Source organism: Stegodyphus dumicola, chromosome 2, assembly GCF_044657685.1.
Source record: "Stegodyphus dumicola isolate Sdum_Otavi_A_Nest chromosome 2, ASM4465768v1".
Lineage (NCBI taxonomy): Eukaryota > Metazoa > Arthropoda > Arachnida > Araneae > Eresidae > Stegodyphus > Stegodyphus dumicola.
Window position 1 is genome coordinate 110,997,836 of NC_140769.1, and position 19,595 is coordinate 111,017,430.

A 19,595-nucleotide genomic window follows, 5' to 3' on the forward strand; every position below is an offset into this window, starting at 1 on the left:
CGTACAGACGTCATGCAAAAAAAAAAAAAAAAAAAAAAAAAAAAAAAAAAAAAAATCGTTTAAATTTATTCGAGCACGGTCACAATGGATTACTTTATTGAAATACGATACCCAAAATATTTCGCGATTACATGCTTAATTTACTTCGTACAAAGAAGTCAAAAGTAGTAAAAGGGGAAAGAAAAGCCAAAATAACAGGATAGCTAGGCGGATTGACGGTGTAAGTAAGATTGTGATTTCAGTAGCATTTTTTCTAATTTCGCTCCGGCTAGACGTTTTTTCGTAACGCTCTCGTTATTTTGTAATATTGAATAATGGCTGATATGCTTGAACGTTTTAGTTATAAGTGAAATGTGATATGATGATTCAAGACGTTTCAATGTTCAGATTGGGTGTGCTTGTATCGTTAATCAAAATTCATAGAACACTTGAATTGAAGGGAACGATCATTAATGTAGATTAGAATCCAAGATAATAAACTTAACAGCACAAAACAACATTCTATTGACAAAACATATTTTATGTAATTTTCGCATATATCAGCGGCCTTGAAAACTCTTATCAAATATTTTACACTTGCACATTCTACAAAGTCGTCAAGCATCAAAGTTTTGCAAATTGCAAGCATCAAGTAATTTTAACATTTTCTCGGCGCCATCCATCTCCCAAAAGCGGAACTCTAAGTCAATTAATGTTATTAACATTAAGAAAACAAACCATAGGATACCATAAGGTTAGTAGACCAACAAGTGGCCACCTTAAATGTCTTTCCTTTGATTAGTGGCAGAAAATTCACCCTGCGTGTAAAAAATGCTGTGATTATTCACATACTGTCGGACGTTCTAAGGGGGACTTGACATCCGATCCCCTCACTGTATTGATTTTTTGGCTGTTAACAACCTTCTGGAGCTGATCTGACATATGTCAGATCTTTCGAGGATAAGCAACAACAACAACCGAAAACAAATAGCGGTTTTCTAACGAAAGCTATGAAGACTTGTTCATATAAGTGAGTAGTAGTAAAAGCAAAAGTAGTGGAATAAAACCGTAAGATTATCAAAGACTAAAAAAAATACGACGTAATGAAAGTAGGCAATGTTGAAAAGCTTATCTTTCTCGTAAGTGATAACAGCTCCAATGTTCGATTTTACGTGTATTTTGAAGAACGTTTTAGCATAATTCATGAGACGCATTTATTAATAGGCCATGGTGGTAAAAAAGAATGTTAACAGAACTTAGTGTTAACTAGAAACGGAGCACTGATGATTTACTTAAATTTGTATGAAAAGTTTTGGATACGACGGACGTATCCGTGTGTGAAGGCACCGATGGGAATGAAAGTCTCCATCTTGCGTTTATCATTATCATATGGTCCCAGTACCTGTGTTCTGGTATGGGTGATATCGCGTACATATCCCGGTCATTTCTTACTTGCGCAACCGTCGCCCATCCGGTATAGGGGTTAATAACAGTAAACCTCTAAGCTGTCTCCCTGTCCAGGCATACTTGAAATATCCATGCGGAATTTGGACACTAACTGCCGTACCGAGGGGCCAGCCTCGAATACAGGAGAAAGCATGGATGTTTATAAGCGGCAAGCGGGTCCTTAAAATACGAATCGAGCCGAAAGTTCTCTCAAGAGGTTTATGGTAAGAGAAGAAGACTTGGAACTTTAAGACCGCCCCTGGCGTATTCTCCCTCAGAATTGGATCGGAAGTTTAAGTGTCAGCTTGGTTCAGCAATATCTTAATCACCAGTTGTACTATAGAGATGTTGACCTATCTTCTAACTGTATCTGTTTACACAGCCCGTAATGTAAAAAGCCGCTGTTACATTTCTGACGTGTTAAGGCTCATAGCTTAACTCTGAAGCCTGCATGACGTGATCATTGAACAAGATAATACAAGACTGCCTGTAGTCCGTGCTATCACGCGTTAGACTCTTATTCTATCTAACACTTTCTCCAGATCTCTCATCCAGTGAGAACATCTGGGCCAAGAGACTGGTACTCCACCATTGGCTAGCCACCATGCTTGATGAACTCTGGCGTAGATTTGAAGCTGCATGAAATGAAGTATTCGTATTTGTGATGAACTCTGGCGTAGATTTGAAGCTGCATGAAATGAAGTATTGGTATTTGTTATACAACTTCAGTTTGAGTTGATGCCCAAACGGATTACAACTGTTCTTAGGCAGCTCTGTGTACTGAATTCTGCACGCTGTGTATCCCAAACCACCTACAAATTTAATCATGTTTCCCTTCCATTACAATAAAAATGTACAATAAATAAAATTCGGCTATTTTCTTCCTTTCTTGTAGCAATTTTTATGGTCAGCAATGAAGGATCCATCTCAGAGCGAACTGAAATACGTTAAGAATTACATTCTGATCTAAAGGCATAAGAGGGAGTCATCCGCAGAGTTATTAAAGGGCAGGGAATGGATCTCTTATTATAATCGCTTTTAATTCAGTTGAAAAGCGTTTGGGTCAGCGATTGCGATATCGTATTGGTCAGCGATTGCGATTACGCAGCGCAGCGACTTCTTTTCTTGCATTCGCGACTAATGCAAATTTCGACATCATATATCATAAAACATAAAGGAAACTAAAGCGGAAATCAGCTAATGAATTGCATAAGTCGGGCAGAATCCTTCGTTTTAAAGTGGGAAAACTTTACATTCCTCAGAACTGATTCATAAGGATGATTTAAGAAGAGTACAAACGCTACGAATAAAATAATACAAAAGCAAAAAATTTCGCTAACTCCTCAGCGAAACTTTTAGCTGACGAATATCTTCCTAATATCAAAAGGGACAAAATCGCAACATGAAGATCAACTGTACGAATCTTCGTCAGGAAACGTTTGTATCTGTAACACTTGCAACATTTCTGATGAAGCAAAATCTCAAATAAACCGCAGCAAAGAAACACTCTGAAACACCACGATTTTAGTGCAAAAAAGAAAATGTAATTAAATGTAACTGTCACATTTTTTAATCCACCTAAAGCACAATTCCAATTTTAAAATAAAGTTAAAATTCTTTGACAAGCGTAGAAACATCGAATAGAAAAAATAGCAATACAAGTTTTTCATTGGCATTACGCAGAAAATCAGGCTTAAACTATGATAGGGAAAGCTACGAATAACGAATATTTAGATTTAAAGTTTAAAAAAATTACTACTTAATATTTAGAAAGTTTAATTCATTGTGCACAAGACAATTGTTCTCGTTATAAAAAATAGAAAAATAAGCAAATTATGTTGAAATAATTTATTAAAAAAATAAACTTTCCAGAATTTCGGAAACCAGTTAAATTTTCTGTTCACATAGTTTAAATGCATTTTGTAATAAAGAAGGAGCTGTCAATTTAAGATGCTCTGCATTTTTGCGTAGTTTATACTAGTTTATGCACCCTGATGTGCGAAGATTATACACTTGTGCCATGTGCTGCATATATGCTGGCGCCATAAGCTGCCCAACATGTCTAGTCTATATTTTAAAACACATCTTAGAGTAATAACTTGGAAATGATACTTTCCAATTATTTTTGCGGAAGTTTTTTGGGCATTTAAAGAATACCAAAATCATCAACAGTACTCCCATTAAATTTGTTTCCCATTAACGCAAATTTAAATGCATTTTTTAATAGTATACTTCTTTAATGCTCCGATGCTTTTTTATATCAAATTGCTCTCAAGGAAGAAAACCACAGAGTTTTAAAATAGAAATTCTTTTTAAATGGAATTTCAGTTTTATTTGATTGTGAAGATATGCTTTTAGGAATTGGCAACATATCAGTATGATGGTTAACGATGTTGATTGCCATATCTTTGAGCCAGGGTTGGAATCCCGTTCAAGGCATGCGTGTTTGTAAGTGTATAGAATCTATGTAATATGGAGCACTTAAAATGTTGGCCAGCGAAAATCCCTTCGAGCGATTTATGGTGAAAAAAAAGGGCGAGAGACCCTCGGATTTACACAGAATGTTTTTCATCAAAATTGGAAATGGAACTACCCATTTAGTGTGGCAAAAACTTCATTTGTACTACCAATGGAGAAATTCTAGTGTTCCACCCACTTCTGTATATATTTGCATATTATTTTTATCTAAGAAAAATAGGAAAATATTTATATGCTTTTATATTTTTATAGTTATGTATATATATTAATCTTTAAACTTTTTAATAGGAAACTCTTCATTGAAATATTGGTCTGCAAGCCATTTTTCTTTCTTTTTTTTTTTTTTTTTTTTTTTTTTTTTTTTAATAAAGGGCAGCAATTCTGAACGTTTTATTTTTGATAGAAAACAGAAACTCCCTTTATGCCTTAACGGCCAGTCTCTCAGAAATGCTTCCGCTTTTACTTATAATCATTATTCCTTTGAGGAAACGAAGATTAAAGCGAAATATCCAAATGAGTTTCTTAATAATAGAGCTCTTCAGAAACCTCTCGTGGCTTTGTCGCATGAAAACTCATAAAAAGTTATCTCCGAGAAAAGATTACGCTGAACACTTTTATGCTCATTTTGAAATATGAAAGGGTGAAGATAAAAGAAACTACGCTGTCAGTAGGATATCAAAAATCTTTCATCTCAGAAGCTGAAAGATTTGTGCTTTATATCGCATATGGATTATATGCTGTTTCATCTCTGGTGAAAACAAACAAATTTTTATCCGCCCGACTATAGTTAGCATAGCTAAGACGAGAACTATACAGAGCAGAGTTATTGCATAAATAACGTAATATATTATTACAGTTTATGCAGAAGCAAATTTCATTATATTTTGAATGACTTCCAAAAAATTGAAAAAAATCTTCAATATAGCAAACATTTATACATGAAACTTTGCGAGAACATCTTTTCAAACACACACACACACACAACAATTACACTTCGACACAATGAAATTATTAGAATCTGAGACGCTTAGGATTGCCATTTTGACATCTTTAACGAAACTAAAAACAGTAGTCGAGAAAGTCATCTTCCAAAAGGTGAATTTAATGCTACGAACCAAAGAAGTTTGAATTTCAAAGACTAATTTTTAATTATAAACATTTCGAAACAACTGACATTTCGAAATTTTAACTAAACAGAGTACAAAGAATTATTCTTAAGTGTAAAATATATCAAACATTTCCAAAGTAAAACCCAAATTTAAATTAAAAACAAAATTGCAGTTAAAATGTTGAAAAAATTACAATAAAAGTGAAGAAACCGAATAAAGAAAAGAAGAAAATGCAAGAACATTAGAATTAATATACGAATTTCGAAATATTTTATATACTTTAAAAATTTGCCAGAGACTCAAATAGTAATCAGTTTTTTTGCATTAAAAAAAATGTCAAAAGTTCCTAAAATTTCCTTATGATAAATTTAATGCTATTTAATTTTTTTAAATTACAAATTTAGTCTTAGGAAGATCCACAGGAAAGAAAGAAAAAGAAGTAAAGAACAAATAGTAGAAAAGTAAAACGTCTTCACGTCATGGGTTTATCATGACGACTCGAAAATAGTAGGCCCCCAAAGTTAATTATAGCAAAGAAATGAAAAGAAAAATTAATTTTTATAATTATATTTATAATTATAATTTGTGTTGTTTAATCAGTCTGTTGTGATTTAACATGTCCTTTTAAATTATGGTAATTACGGCAGCATGTATATTGTAAATGGTAGAAATTACATAATTACATTAAAAGCGTGACGAAGTTAAGTAATGTATATTCTAAGCTAAAAGACTGAAGCAGGAACTCATCCTTAACCCATATTTTATATCTCTCCGTTTTCTGAACCAGTATATTGTATCTCTCTATTTCATTTCCTCTGAAATGAAATGTCCTTTTAAAAAAGGCGCATCAGGGAAAGCCTTAAGTGGGGCATAACCTTTAATTTACCATTCGATTTTAATAATCTGTAATTCCTTAATAAATTGAGCGGCTTAAAAGCAATAAATGTGGTTATTAAAGTCTTACTTTACATTTAACAATATATCTGATTAGTATGAATTAAAATATATTAAAATTGATTGTGCTAAAGAGAAGAACTTTTCTAACGCCAAATATTACGTTTACGGTGCAGAATCGTTCGATATAATTGCAATAAATATTCTTTTTAAAGAGACGTATTTGTATTACGCAGATCATCATACATATGCTTTAGAATTTCTTTACCTTAAATCTCATTATCTAGAGAAACTTCCCTTTAAAATTGTACAACAACTTTCAAATCATGCAGCGTATACCCCGGTATGAAGAAAACAGTTTGGAAAATGCCAGCAAAAGACAAAGAAAGAAGGTGATTGAATGACGAGAACCAGGTGTTATTCAAGGGAAAATGTATTTATACCATTAACCGGAGAAGATGAATTTGAAAAATGGGTTCCTCCAGACAAAGATTGATTACAGGAAAGATAAAACAACATCAGTTTTTTTTTTGGTTCTTTGCTTGTCGACAAACAAAAAGGAATATTTAAATACCTTAAATGCAAAAATAAACGACGCTGTGTCAGTTTTTTAAAAATGACTGTAGATTGATTGCTAATGTTTTTTTCTCGTCGTAAACTAGTCTAACATGAATTTATTTCATAATTAAATAGTAAACATTTATTTCAAAGTTTGTATACTTTATAAGACAAAACGATGAGCTTTTTTTGAGAGTCTTCTACTGTGTTTTGATATCATAAGCTGTAGACCTTATTGAAAGACGAAGTAGCGAATTCTCGCTAGGTCTTGAAAATAATAGATGACTACACGAGAATGTTATAATAACCTTTATATTTTAACTAAACGCACAGAAATGCACTCACTCGGTGCTCACAATTTAACTACCACTTGTGTAGTAAAAGTAACTTAAAGTAACTTGAATAATGCATGGCATGCATGTAAAATATCATTTGCATTTGGAATTCTAATCATATTGTTACAAAATGTACAGAAGCGGTGAGATAGCTTCTCCGCAAAGCAGTTTTATGGTTGCCATAAAATGGCAAAGGAAGACACAGTTGCCACATTTGGCGAGAAATCGCCCATTTGGCGACGAAATTGGCGATATGCCATGGGAGGATGGAGAACTTTCTGGATCGAATTCTTACCGGTTTAGCCCAGAATGTTCACGAACCCAAGCCGAAAGCTACATACAGTTCACAGTCAGTTAGTGAGTGTCTCGCCTAGCGAACTGATACAGAGAGTGTGCTTCATCGAGAGGGCGAGTGAGTGTGTCTCGTCTAGTCAGTATCGAGTGTGTGTCTCGTCTAGCAAGTCAGTCCGCGCGGAGTCGATCGAGTTGACAACCGGCAGAGAGCGCCGAGTGGGTCGTCGAGTGCACCGGAGGAGTCTGTTAGTGTATCGCGGTTAGTGCATCGTCGAGAGAGCGTGTTGAGCTCCGGTAACGACTGAACCGAAGAGTCGAGAGCTGTGCTCGTATGTCGTCGAGTGCATCGCGAGTTGTAACGTGGAGAGTCTCGAGAGTACGTGGAGTTCCGAGAACGACCAAGCAGAGTCGGGAGCTGTACTCTTTTGCTTTGCAGGAAGCTCTCTCCACCGCTATTGCCTGACAGTGTGAAGGGTGTGTCGCTGAACTTGTCAGCTTGTTTATAACAGTTCGACGACTGTAAAAGTGATTTTGGAGCTGTCCTGGTTAATATTGACTAAATAAAGTGTGTTTCGATACTTCATAAAGTGTCGTCGTTATTTACTCCAGATCTACAAACCCCGTACGAACGTGAAGAAAGAAAATAACGTAACAACTGGTGTCAGAAAAGAAAAACGCAATAATATGCTGCTATGCAGCTTTTAAAATTTTTGTGATTTTGTTGTTTAACTGCATGTGGTGTAAGGGCGAAGAGAAATGATACTTAATAATAACAGCTAAAGAGACAATATATATATATATACATATGTGATATTTTGGCAGTCGGGCACATGAATGAAGTTTGACATCAAAATCCGGACATGGCTGAGTGGCTTACAGGAGAATCGCGACACAGAAGAAATTAGCTGTTTTGATTCCAAACCTTTATTCAATGCAAATGGCAGATAACTATTCTTTTAGATTCTCCCAAATTACATATCCAATAATGATTTAAATTAAAATAAGGTTGAATTGAAGCTTTCGACGTCATAACTATTCTAACAAAAGAAAGAAGAATGGACAGAACAGCGCAAGATCTTATAGCAGCGATGGCAGGCAGCAGTCTGACGAAAAATGGCGTGAGCTCTACATTTATAGTAGCGATTACATAACATGCCAGAATGTTCTCGAAAGTACTGGTCTAGGGGAAAGATCATGAAATTGCGGAAAGTTAATTAGAGGTTGCCTGTTCGCGTAGAGCAAAGCCATCATATTTTTTATATTTTACACACACACACATATATATAATCCGAAAGATTTCAGGTTTTAAATTACATATAGAGGAGTGTTTTTTAACATTTTGTGTTATTTTTATTTATTAAATGTCATATAACCGCCCTCATTATATTTGAAGAAATTAAATAATTTCGCTCTGCATTATAAACCTTTAAATTCTTTTTTTTTTTTTTTTTTTTTTTTTTTTTAAATTTGACTTTCACTGATTAAGAAACTAAGCGATATGGAAAGCAATAAACGAAACTCTTCATCTCTATTATTATTAATTATTATCTCTGTTACTAAAAGAGAAGAATATATCAGAGAGTTCTTTGCGATATGAAAAGACTGCGACACCCAGAGGTGGAAAATTTCTAACACAGGTTTTTGTGTGCCTGAACTTGCGAACGTAGAAGCCCAAATTTTGAATTTAAAACTCTTTTTTTATTTATTTCATACTTTGTGCGAATTTAACGAATTTTATCCCTGTAATAATAATAAAGAATTCGTATATATTTATGTATATTTCTGGCATTATGAAAACAAGGGCGGCATCCAAAGTAACAAATTCTGAATATACGCAGTCTTCTTCTCGAAGGATAAACTTTAAATTTCGAATTGGTTTTTATTTATTTAACAGTATGTGTGAATTTAATGAACTCTTGATTAAAATTTCAGCGGTTTAAAATGTATGCGTTGCCATTTTACAAAGCATAAGTTATTTATGTTTGAAATTTAATCAGAAAACTCAACGATATAAAAGAAGTATTTTGCCCATTTGGTAAAATGTGACATATTTGTCTTTCGAATTTAACCAGCTAACTCCTCGATTTAAAAGAAAAGCTTTACCCAACATAAAATATTTTATCCTCTTCGCGGAAGTATGTTGCCATTTTGCAATGCATAAGTGATTTAATTTTTCGCTCAAATTTAAGCTGTTTTTTTACTGATTAACAAACCAGAGCATTAAAAGCAATAAACGCAGTTATTCATTTCTATTATTATTATCACTTAGTAGTTGAATTCTTAAATTTAAAATATTTAAACTTATTAAAATCATTACATATATTTTCTTTTTCTATAATAACTATTTTAGGCGGTTGGTCGCGCAAGAAGCTAATTAGTATGCATTTTAAAGTGAATATTCAGGTTTTTTTTTAAATGCACGTTTTTGATTTTGAAGAACTCTACACAGTTATCGCCACTTTCAGTCATTTCTGTCCAGCTATAATGCCTGCCAGGGGTATAGTTGGACTGCAGAGACCGACCACTGGTAGACATTATACCTGGGAAAGAATTATTTTCAGTATGCTTAATAATGAAATTTCGCATCTTTGATTTTTTATACGTAACATGTTAGCTCGCGTACGCTTTAAAGAGTTCTATTTATTAACTCTCAAAATGTCTTCATTATGCCTTCCTTAACAGCATATACATTAGAGATTTCTGTAATTCTTACCATTTGACAAACAACCTTCACAAACTAAGTTACAACGAAAATCGCTAACTGCTTACCAGTTTCGAATCATTTCAATAACAAGCATGTTCCCGGAAACGAACAAAGAAAACACTTTTTGCGTCTCATTTTCCTCGGCAATTATACTGTAAGGAAAAGTGTCAAGAAATCCTTAATCTCTCATTAAGCAAGAAATAATAAATAGAGAAATTTTTGCGTTCCTCTAAAACCTCGTGGTTAGTTTTATTTTCGAGTAATTTTTCCCTCTGTCTGTTAGGGATCTGGGGTGTTTCCTTGACCTGATCACAAGCGCAGTGCCACGTGATTTGACAGCCCATCAACCGAGAGGGCATTAGCTGAATTTTTTGTTGTTGGAAATACACAGCTATTGGACGGTTGCTGGGAAAATGACATAAGTCAGATTTAGTAATATGACTCATGTTAGTCTATGTATAGATATTAAGAAACAGCTTTATTTAATATTAATTGAATCGATTTTGTTTTTCTCTGCCTCTCTCGTCCGAAACTGCTGCTAAAAGTTGACATCAGACATCAGTTGCATGCTCTCTAGAACGAATTTTCATTAGCGCTCTATGGTTCCTAAATAAAACTTCCCTCTATTAACAATAATATTTTGAACTTGATTTCACTGTAAGGTCTCTGCACACAGAAACATAATATGAAAGGAATACTTCTTCTTCGTACAGTGAACTGTATTTTTAAAATTAAATAATTTTATTAGCCCAAAAGAATTTTACGTCGTCCACTTTAAGGCGAATCGCTTTTCAAATTCTTGCCACCAAATATTACACCCTGCATCTTCTTTAAAGAAATTAAATAGCGAAGAAGTTGCATGTATGTATGTATGTATTTTCCTTGCACTGTGAAGAAACGACGATGACTAGAGCCATTAAATTTTGAATAACGTTGTCCTCACCCCGAACATGTGAACCTGGAGCAATTGGAGCCCCAAATTTGAATTTCGAAATTTATACTTCGTATTTTGTAAAACGTTAATGAATTTCTGATTGATAAACTCAACGATTTGAAAGGAGCTGTGGCAACACTGTACGAAACAACATATTTTCATCTCCAGCACGTGAGACTTTCTGTCGGAAATTTTAAAGGTATGCTGTTTTTAAATATTTTGAGATTTTGCTGTTGAATTGAATTTTACGTGGTGTAAGCGCGAAAAACGGGATATTTAATAAATAAATTTGACACACAAAACATTAAAAATAAAAAGATAAAGAAAATAAAATCTGAAAGCTTTCAAAGGGGTGTTTTTGAGCGTTTTGCGTGTTACCTTTGTAGGGTTTATATTTATTTTAACTAACATTTATTTTAAGTTTAAACTATCTTTCCTGTCAAGCCTTACTTTCCCCTGGAACTGCCAATGCCAGAATATGTAAATTTGAGTAGAACGCGCAAGGATTCAAATTATCAGCGGAAGTATTATGATTTAAATAGAAGGAAACGAGTTCGGTGAGAGAGTTATTCTTACTTAGCGAGCGCTGAGGTAGAAATAGAGAATTGAAGAACCACGTGTTGCGGCCTATGTGCTTGGCGGGAAGTAGTTGCAATTGTTCCAGTGAGCTTCAAGTCTGCTGAATTAGCTGCTGTATTTGTAAAACGCGGTGAGTTAGTTATTTTAGAGAGCCTCGTAGTTAGAATATTGTCTTTACTTTCTTTTCAGGTTCTTATTTTTATTTGACTGCCTAGTGGGCACAGTCTGTAAGCGTCAAGAGGACGCCATTGTAATTTATTACGTTGAATAAAAAGGGACTTAAACCCTTTATAAGACTCTGTGGTTTATACAAGCTTTCACAGTCACCTCTTGGTTGCGTGCTAGTTAGAGGCGCGCAACGTTATATTGGCGCCCGAACACTTATCGAACTGAAATGGCTGAAAACTGGATGGAAGCCGCTGGACAACACCAAGAAATGACAACGCAGTTAGAAGGATTTGGATACCTGGTCCAGACTTTGAGAGCATCAATCAAGCCAAACGTCTATTTCGACGGAAAAAATTCGGTGTCCGTATTTTTAGAAGGTATAGAAAACCACTTTCAGCTCTACCCTGTGCCTGAAAGACAAAAAGTTGCCATCGCCACATCAGCACTAAGAGGACAGGCCGCGCTATGGTGGAAAAATTTCTTCTAGGTGAATTTGGAAGCCCGACGTATACTTTTGAAAATTTCAAAAAATCGTTAGTAAAGGCCTTCCCCATAGTGAAAGATCGCGCACGGCTGGAAGCCGAGCTATATGGTTTCTATCAACGGGATACAGCACAATTGACGGACTTTATTTTACGAAAAATCAAGCTAACGGATATGCTGTATGGCACGAAACCCGATGCGGAGATTATTGAAATAATATTACCAAGATTGTTACCCGCTGTTCAAGACTACTTTGAAATTAGAAACCCAACCACATTGCAGGAACTTTTCGAATTGGCGGTGAAATTTCAAAATCGCAGAATAGCGGAAAGAGCGAGAGGGGAAACATATTCTCAAAGTACCAGAAGGAAGGGAAAGAACTATTAAGCTAACGCATCGAAACTCGAAGGTCAAGGCCCAAAACGAAAATTTGAAAATAAGCATCCGCGTACCCAGAAGACACAAATTGAAAGGAAAGCTTTAAACGACTAGAGGGGCCTGTGAAAGGGAGGGTCCAGACCCCGGAAGTTTTAAAAAAACCCTCAAATAGACATCTAAATACAGTCATCGTAAAAAACTCACAGCTACCAATTATACAAGTCCTGGTTGGCGATGTACCAGTAGAAGCCCTCATCGATACAGGGGCAGAAGGAAATTTCATTATTGAAAAGTTCTTCAAAAAGAATTTTTTTAGGATACGACTCTTTAAAACCAGAAATACGGAAATTATAGCGGCGCAAGGAAAAACATGTCACTGCATCGGGAAAGTATCATTAAACTTACAGATAAAAGAGGAAAATCTCAAAGTATTAATTTTTGTGGTGAAAGTCCTCCAACACTCTCTTATTTTAGGTATGGACTTTTTAAGGGCCGCGAGGGCCAAATTAAATTTTCAAGATAGTTCCGTGGTGCTGGAGATGGACCAGAGGGTGGTGGAACCGGTGGAGACACCTGAATTGGACGTTAGCCATTTGAATGACCAGGAAAGTAAAGCAATACAGCAAGTGGTGAGTAATTTTTCTCATTTGTTTTCAGAAAAACCGGGAAACTGTCAGATCGTGACTCACAAGATTCAATTAAATGCCGAAAAACCTTGTAGGACTAAACCGTATCGCTATGATAAACAAAAAGACTTAATCATCGAAGAACATATTAAGGAGATGTTAAAGAATAAAATAATAACGCCCATAAATAGTGAGTACGCGAGTCCAGTCGTACTATGTAGGAAAAAGAACGAGTTTTCTCCTTCGGATAAAAGGGCTTGGAGGTTTGCTATCGATTATAGAAAACTAAATAGCATAACTAAATTTCCAGTTTACCCTTTGCCGGTTATAGACGAGATCATTAGACAAATCAAATCGACGAGATATATGTCTACTTTGGACTTAACGTCTGGCTACTATCAAATAGCTATGAGACCCGAAGATATACATAAAACCGCGTTTATAACAAAATCGGGCACTTATGCATTTTTACGCATGCCTTTTGGGTTGTGTAGGGCCCCATCAACATTCCAGAGAGCTATGGACATTGTTCTAAAGCCTGTCCTAGGAAAATCAACTTTAATTTATCTAGATGATATAATTACAACGAGTAGTACGTTGGAACAACACATTAATGACCTCGAACAAGTTTTTAAATTATTAAAAGAGGCCGGTCTTACAATTAACGCCTCAAAATGCAAGTTCGCAACTAAAGAACTTAAATATCTCGGTTATAAAATTTCGCAAAAGGGTATAGAAACGCAAGATTCAAAAATAAAAGCTATTAAGAATTTCCCACCGCCCAACACCGCCAAGAAACTTTCGTCTTTCCTTGGATTATGTTCTTACTATCGATCTTTCATAAAAGATTTCGCTAATATTGTTGAACCACTCTTAGTAATCAAAAGAAAAAAGAGTAAATTTACGTGGACAGCGGAAGCGAACACAGCTTTTGAAAGATTAAAAGAAGCGCTTATTAATGCCCCTGTTTTAAAATTCCCTGAGGGGGACGAAAACCTGGAAATTGCGGCAGATGCATCAGACTATGCGGTGGGCGCGGTTCTTATGCAAAATAACCATCCGCTGGCATTTTTTAGTAAAACATTGAATCAAACACAAAGGAATTATACAGCTACAGAAAGAGAAACATTAGCCGTATTAATGGCTGTACACAAATTTCGAGTTTATTTCGGCAAATCGCCAGTAATAGTCTTTTCGGATCATGCGGCTGTTGGTAGACTTTACTCGGGAAAAATCCTAACGCCCAGGTTAATAAGATGGGCTTTAAAACTCCAAGAATATAATATCACAATAAAATATAAACCGGGTAAGGAAAACAATGTAGCTGACGCACTTTCTCGTATAAAACTGGACGATGAAGGTTTTGAACTTAAATGCGCTGTGTTCACTTCAAAAATTTTAGATTCTAGAGATACGGTTATTACTGAACTGAAAACTGATCCTGAATTTGGAAATATCTATGCTTATTTGAAAGACCCCGAAAGCTTTGAGCATACAGATATCGATGCGATAAGAAATAGAGCAAAAAACTATGAAATAATAGATAATTTATTATTCTATACGAAAACAACAAACGAAAATCTTGAGTAAAAGCCAGTCATCCCAGCCTCGCTTCGATTAAGCATTTTGAAGGAGTTGCACGAAGAAAAAACAGCGGGCCACCTCGGGGTCAGAAAGACTATAAAAAGGGTACGCGAGGCGGTATATTTCCCGCAATTATACAAAATAGTAACGGCGTATGTCAGGTCCTGCAATCAATGTCAGTTAATAAATGATATTAATTACAGCCCGGCCGGGTACTTAAATAGCATTCGCGCTACATTTCCGAATGAAATTTTAGGCATAGATCTCCTTGGTCCCTTCCCCAGAGCGAGTTAAATAAAAATCGTTTTCTTTTAGTAATAGTAGATCATTTTTCAAAATGGATAGAAATTGTTCCACTTAAACGCGCGTCAGCCAAAACAGTCGCAGATGCATTCTTACACAGATACATTTTAAAATACGGTGCACCGATAAAAGTCATTAGCGATAACGGAAAACAATTCATTAGTCAAATATTTGAAAACATATGCAATGGACTTGATATACGCCATATCAAAATGGTTCCGTATAGACCACAGGCTAACATAGCAGAAAGAGTTAATAAAAACATTGTAAAAATAATTCGCAGTTACGTTAGCACACATCACAAGCGCTGGGATGGCTACATAAATGAATTAGCTTATGCTTTAAGAACGGCACATCATGATACTACGGGAAAAACTCCAGCAGAATTAATTTTAGGCAGAAAGTTAATTACGCCTTTAGATAAATTATTCTTTGTGCAACAAAGAGAGCAGGAGTTTAGACAACAAGACGTGCAAAAGTTGATTGATCAGGCGCTTAAAACCTCGGATACAGCAAGAAATAGACAGAAGTTATATTATGATAGAAAACGCCGTGAAGCAAATTTTAAAGTTGGGGATAAAGTATTGAAACGGAAATTTTCTTTATCAAGTGCCCCAGACAATTTTATGGCAAAGCTAGCTCCAAAGTTTGAAAGCCCCTATGTAATTCAGGAAATCAAAGGAGTAGTCTTATATCTTAAAAACGAGAGAGGGGAAATCTGTAAAGCAAGTCCCGACCAGGTAAAAAAATACTATAATCCAAATGATTTTGAAATCCTTAAAAGTTTCTTGCAGGACTCAAGTCTAAACGAAATAGAAGGTCCAGAGACAACAACAACTATTCCACCACCCAAGAAACAGAGAACTGAAGAGAGACCTAGCACTTCTACAACCCGGACGTCGGTATCAAAAAGAAAAAATGATTTTCAAACTCCGGCGTTTAAGAAAAACAAAAATACAGATGAACCGGGTAAAGAAACCGTGGTAAAGACGAAAACACCACCTACAAAAGATGGCAGGAGAAATTACACATCAAGGAGAACGCGCACACGGCCACAGAGTCAGGTGCCAGCAAGGCCGCCGTTCCGGAAACTGAAACGCCAACAGGAGGCACAAAAATACGACGAACAGAAGAAATTCAAGAAGGACTCCAGACCGGAGGACGTCACGACCAGCCGTCCCAGGCAGAAACGCAAAGGCCAACAACCAGACGATTGCTCCGTCAAGAGGCCAGCATGTAGAGGACGCAAAAGAAAAAGCAACGGGGACGACACTCGGAGATCAATAAGGAGAAGATTGACATCCATGAAACCTCTAACTTGGGATCAATTTTGCCAAAAATGGATGACGGAATTTCAAGCATCGAAAACTCAAAGATAAGTTAAAACCTTCTATAAATATTTTTCTCTTTTGTTCCGAAATGTTATGCATAAGTACGAAGTTCTATGTTTTGACGAAAGTCAATATGTCTCGGTTGAGACTTAGTTTTGTTTTACTTTATTTAGCTAAGGCAAAAGTATTATTTTCTTTAAGTGTAAAAGCTAAAAACAAGCATTTTCTGTTGGTCGAAAGACTAATTCTGTTATGTTAAAGCCAAAATTTGGCCGGAGATAAAAATAACTTCGTATTCTTAAACTAATAAGAATTTTAGTTTCAGTGCCGCCAGTTTGGCGAAGAATGAGTAAAGTAAAAATTTATTTTCTCTTATTCATTTTATGGTAAATTGTAAAAAGCATATGTATTAAACTTTTGTAAATGTATGTAAATACTTGCATGTTATGTAAAAGTAGAATTTAGTCTAGAAGCATAAAATTGTAGATGCTAAAAGTGAATGCTTAAAAGCAATGAAGTCAAAATTTAAGTATTAAACTGTAAAGTCATGCTTTAGAGCGAAAGCCTGCATGTTTAAAGATGAATGAGGGGGAAGTTAGAATGAATGTGTTTTGTAGGGTTCTCCACCTACATTTGAATTTTTAAGAATATTAAAGTAGCTCATTGAGTTGTAGAATGTCGAGGAAGGTGTGTATTCTAACACTATTTGGTTGTTGAATTCTAACAAATCATGGTCGTTAGGGGAAGTGTTGTAAGACTAAAACACGAATATTCCCGTTTGACACCACACATGGTGGAGAGCCAGGGTAAAGTTAAATTAATGCTTGAAAAATTGAATGAATGTGAAGTAAGCAATAACTAAGAAAAACGAAACGTTAAAAACAAAAATTTATTGTGTCAAGAAAGTGTAAATTATAATGTATGTAGAAAGATACTGATACTTATTCCTTCCAGATGCTGGAAGGAAAGACCAAGATTGATTGATGAAGTCCAGGAAAAGTTGCTGTAAGAAGAAAGCTTTGTAACGACTAACAGAATTTTAATATATAATTGTTACATAAGATTTTTTTGTGTAAACGAGGCTTTCGCCAGTTAGTTCAGAATTAGATAAACTTACAACAGGTCGTTTGTAGGACCTGCTTCCAAGTTTTCCAAATTCTGGCAGCGGCAAATGTAGGGTTTATATTTATTTTAACTAACATTTATTTTAAGTTTAAACTATCTTTCCTGTCAAGCCTTACTTTCCCCTGGAACTGCCAATGCCAGAATATGTAAATTTGAGTAGAACGCGCAAGGATTCAAATTATCAGCGGAAGTATTATGATTTAAATAGAAGGAAACGAGTTCGGTGAGAGAGTTATTCTTACTTAGCGAGCGCGGAGGTAGAAATAGAGAATTGAAGAACCCCGCGTTGCGGCCTATGTGCTTGGCGGGAAGTAGTTGCAATTGTTCCAGTGAGCTTCAAGTCTGCTGAATTAGCTGCGGTATTTGTAAAACGCGGTGAGTTAGTTATTTTAGAGAGCCTCGTAGTTAGAATATTGTCTTTACTTTCTTTTCAGGTTCTTATTTTTATTTGACTGCCTAGTGGGCACAGTCTGTAAGCGTCAAGAGGACGCCATTGTAATTTATTACGTTGAATAAAAAGGGACTTAAACCCTTTATAAGACTCTGTGGTTTATACAAGCTTTCACAGTCACCTGTTGGTTGCGTGCTAGTTAGAGCCGCGCAACGTTATACCTTTATATATTAAATAGAGAGGCTATTCGCACATTTTTTAGACGATTGTGGTAAGCGGTAATAAAAACTCGTTTGCTGCAAAAGAAGTAATTGCAATTGTACTATGTTTTTAAAAGTCAAAATTATCGTCTGTGGCTTGAAAGTTTTGTTTTTATTCAAAATGGCGAATTTAACAAAGCAGTGATTCGAAGGCTACATTTACACTCTTTCCGAAGAGAAATATGCATACTCCGTTATCCAAAAACGATGTGAGAGTCATGGTTTTGTGATATCTAAAGCGTCGATAGGTAACATCATCAACAAGAAAGGAAAAAAACGTCAAATTGGAGCCTCAAGTGGGACAAAAATTCCAAACAAGTATCCAAGGAAAAAACGGACATCTTCGACTATTGCAAAGGTACGTTGTTTAATGTTAAAAGAAAATCCCCCTAGTCATTGGACAGTTGCAAAATCATTAAAATGTTCAGTGTCCACTGTAAACAAAATGATAAACGTTGATTTAAATCTTAAGAAAGCGAAAAAACGCAATGTGCATCGTCTTCTTCCAAAGCATATCGCTCAACGCAGGACTCGCTGCAGAATTCTATATGAGAAGCACTTATCCAAAGAAAAATGGAAAACAATTGTCACAATAGATGAAGAATGGGTGCATTTAAATGATTGTAACAAAAAAAGAACCATTTATCATCATAAAAGGGGAGAAAAAAATTTAAGTACATGGTTCAAAGAATCGAAAGAAAGTTTTTCTAAGGGATTCATGATTGTTGCTGGTTTTTCTTATAATGGCAAGTTAAAAATAAAGAGAGTGCAAAAAAATTTCAAGATTAACTCCAAATACTATCAGGAACATATTTTATCGCCAATTTTTCTGAATGAAATACCATCGCCTTACCCACAGTGCCATCAATCTGTGAGACTCCATCAGGACAAAGCTAGCAGTCAAACATCAAAATCCACTGTAAATTTCCTAAACGAAATGGAACAAAAACTGGTATCAAGGCCATACCCTTCACTGATATCCCTACTAAATCTCCCGATGTGTCACCTATGGATTTTGTGCTTTCGGACTTTTAAAAACTGCATTATCCAAACGTTGTCCCCAAAACCTAACAGGACTCTGGAAAGCTGTTCGGGAGGAATGAATAGAATATCTCTTCAGCCACTTCAAAAGGCATTATTATCCTGGAAATTGCGGTGTCGAAAGATAGTTCAGATAAAGGGATGTTAAATAGAACATTTAAAACACAAGAAGTTTATGTAATTTAGTTTTGTGAATACAATATACATCGTCTAAAAAATGTGTGAATAGCCTCTGCATCATGTTCTTCGCATTTAAACCATAAAACTCAATTTACCAGCAAAATCAGATAAAAAAGGAAATTTCGCGCATAAAATATCGGTGCTTGAAAGATGCACATGATGTTAATATTAATGGAACGATTTGAAATCGTTGAATGTGTTAATCAAAAATTCGTTAAAGTTTTACAAAATATGAAATCGACAATAAAACAAATTCCAAATTTGGGCTTCCAGATGTCCATATTCGAGCGGAGGACTACGTTATTCAAAATTTGATGTTTCTAGGTACCTTCGTTTTTCACAATGCGAGAAACATACATACATTCATGCAGATTCGTCATTATTTAATTTATTTAAATATAATCCAGGGCTCTAA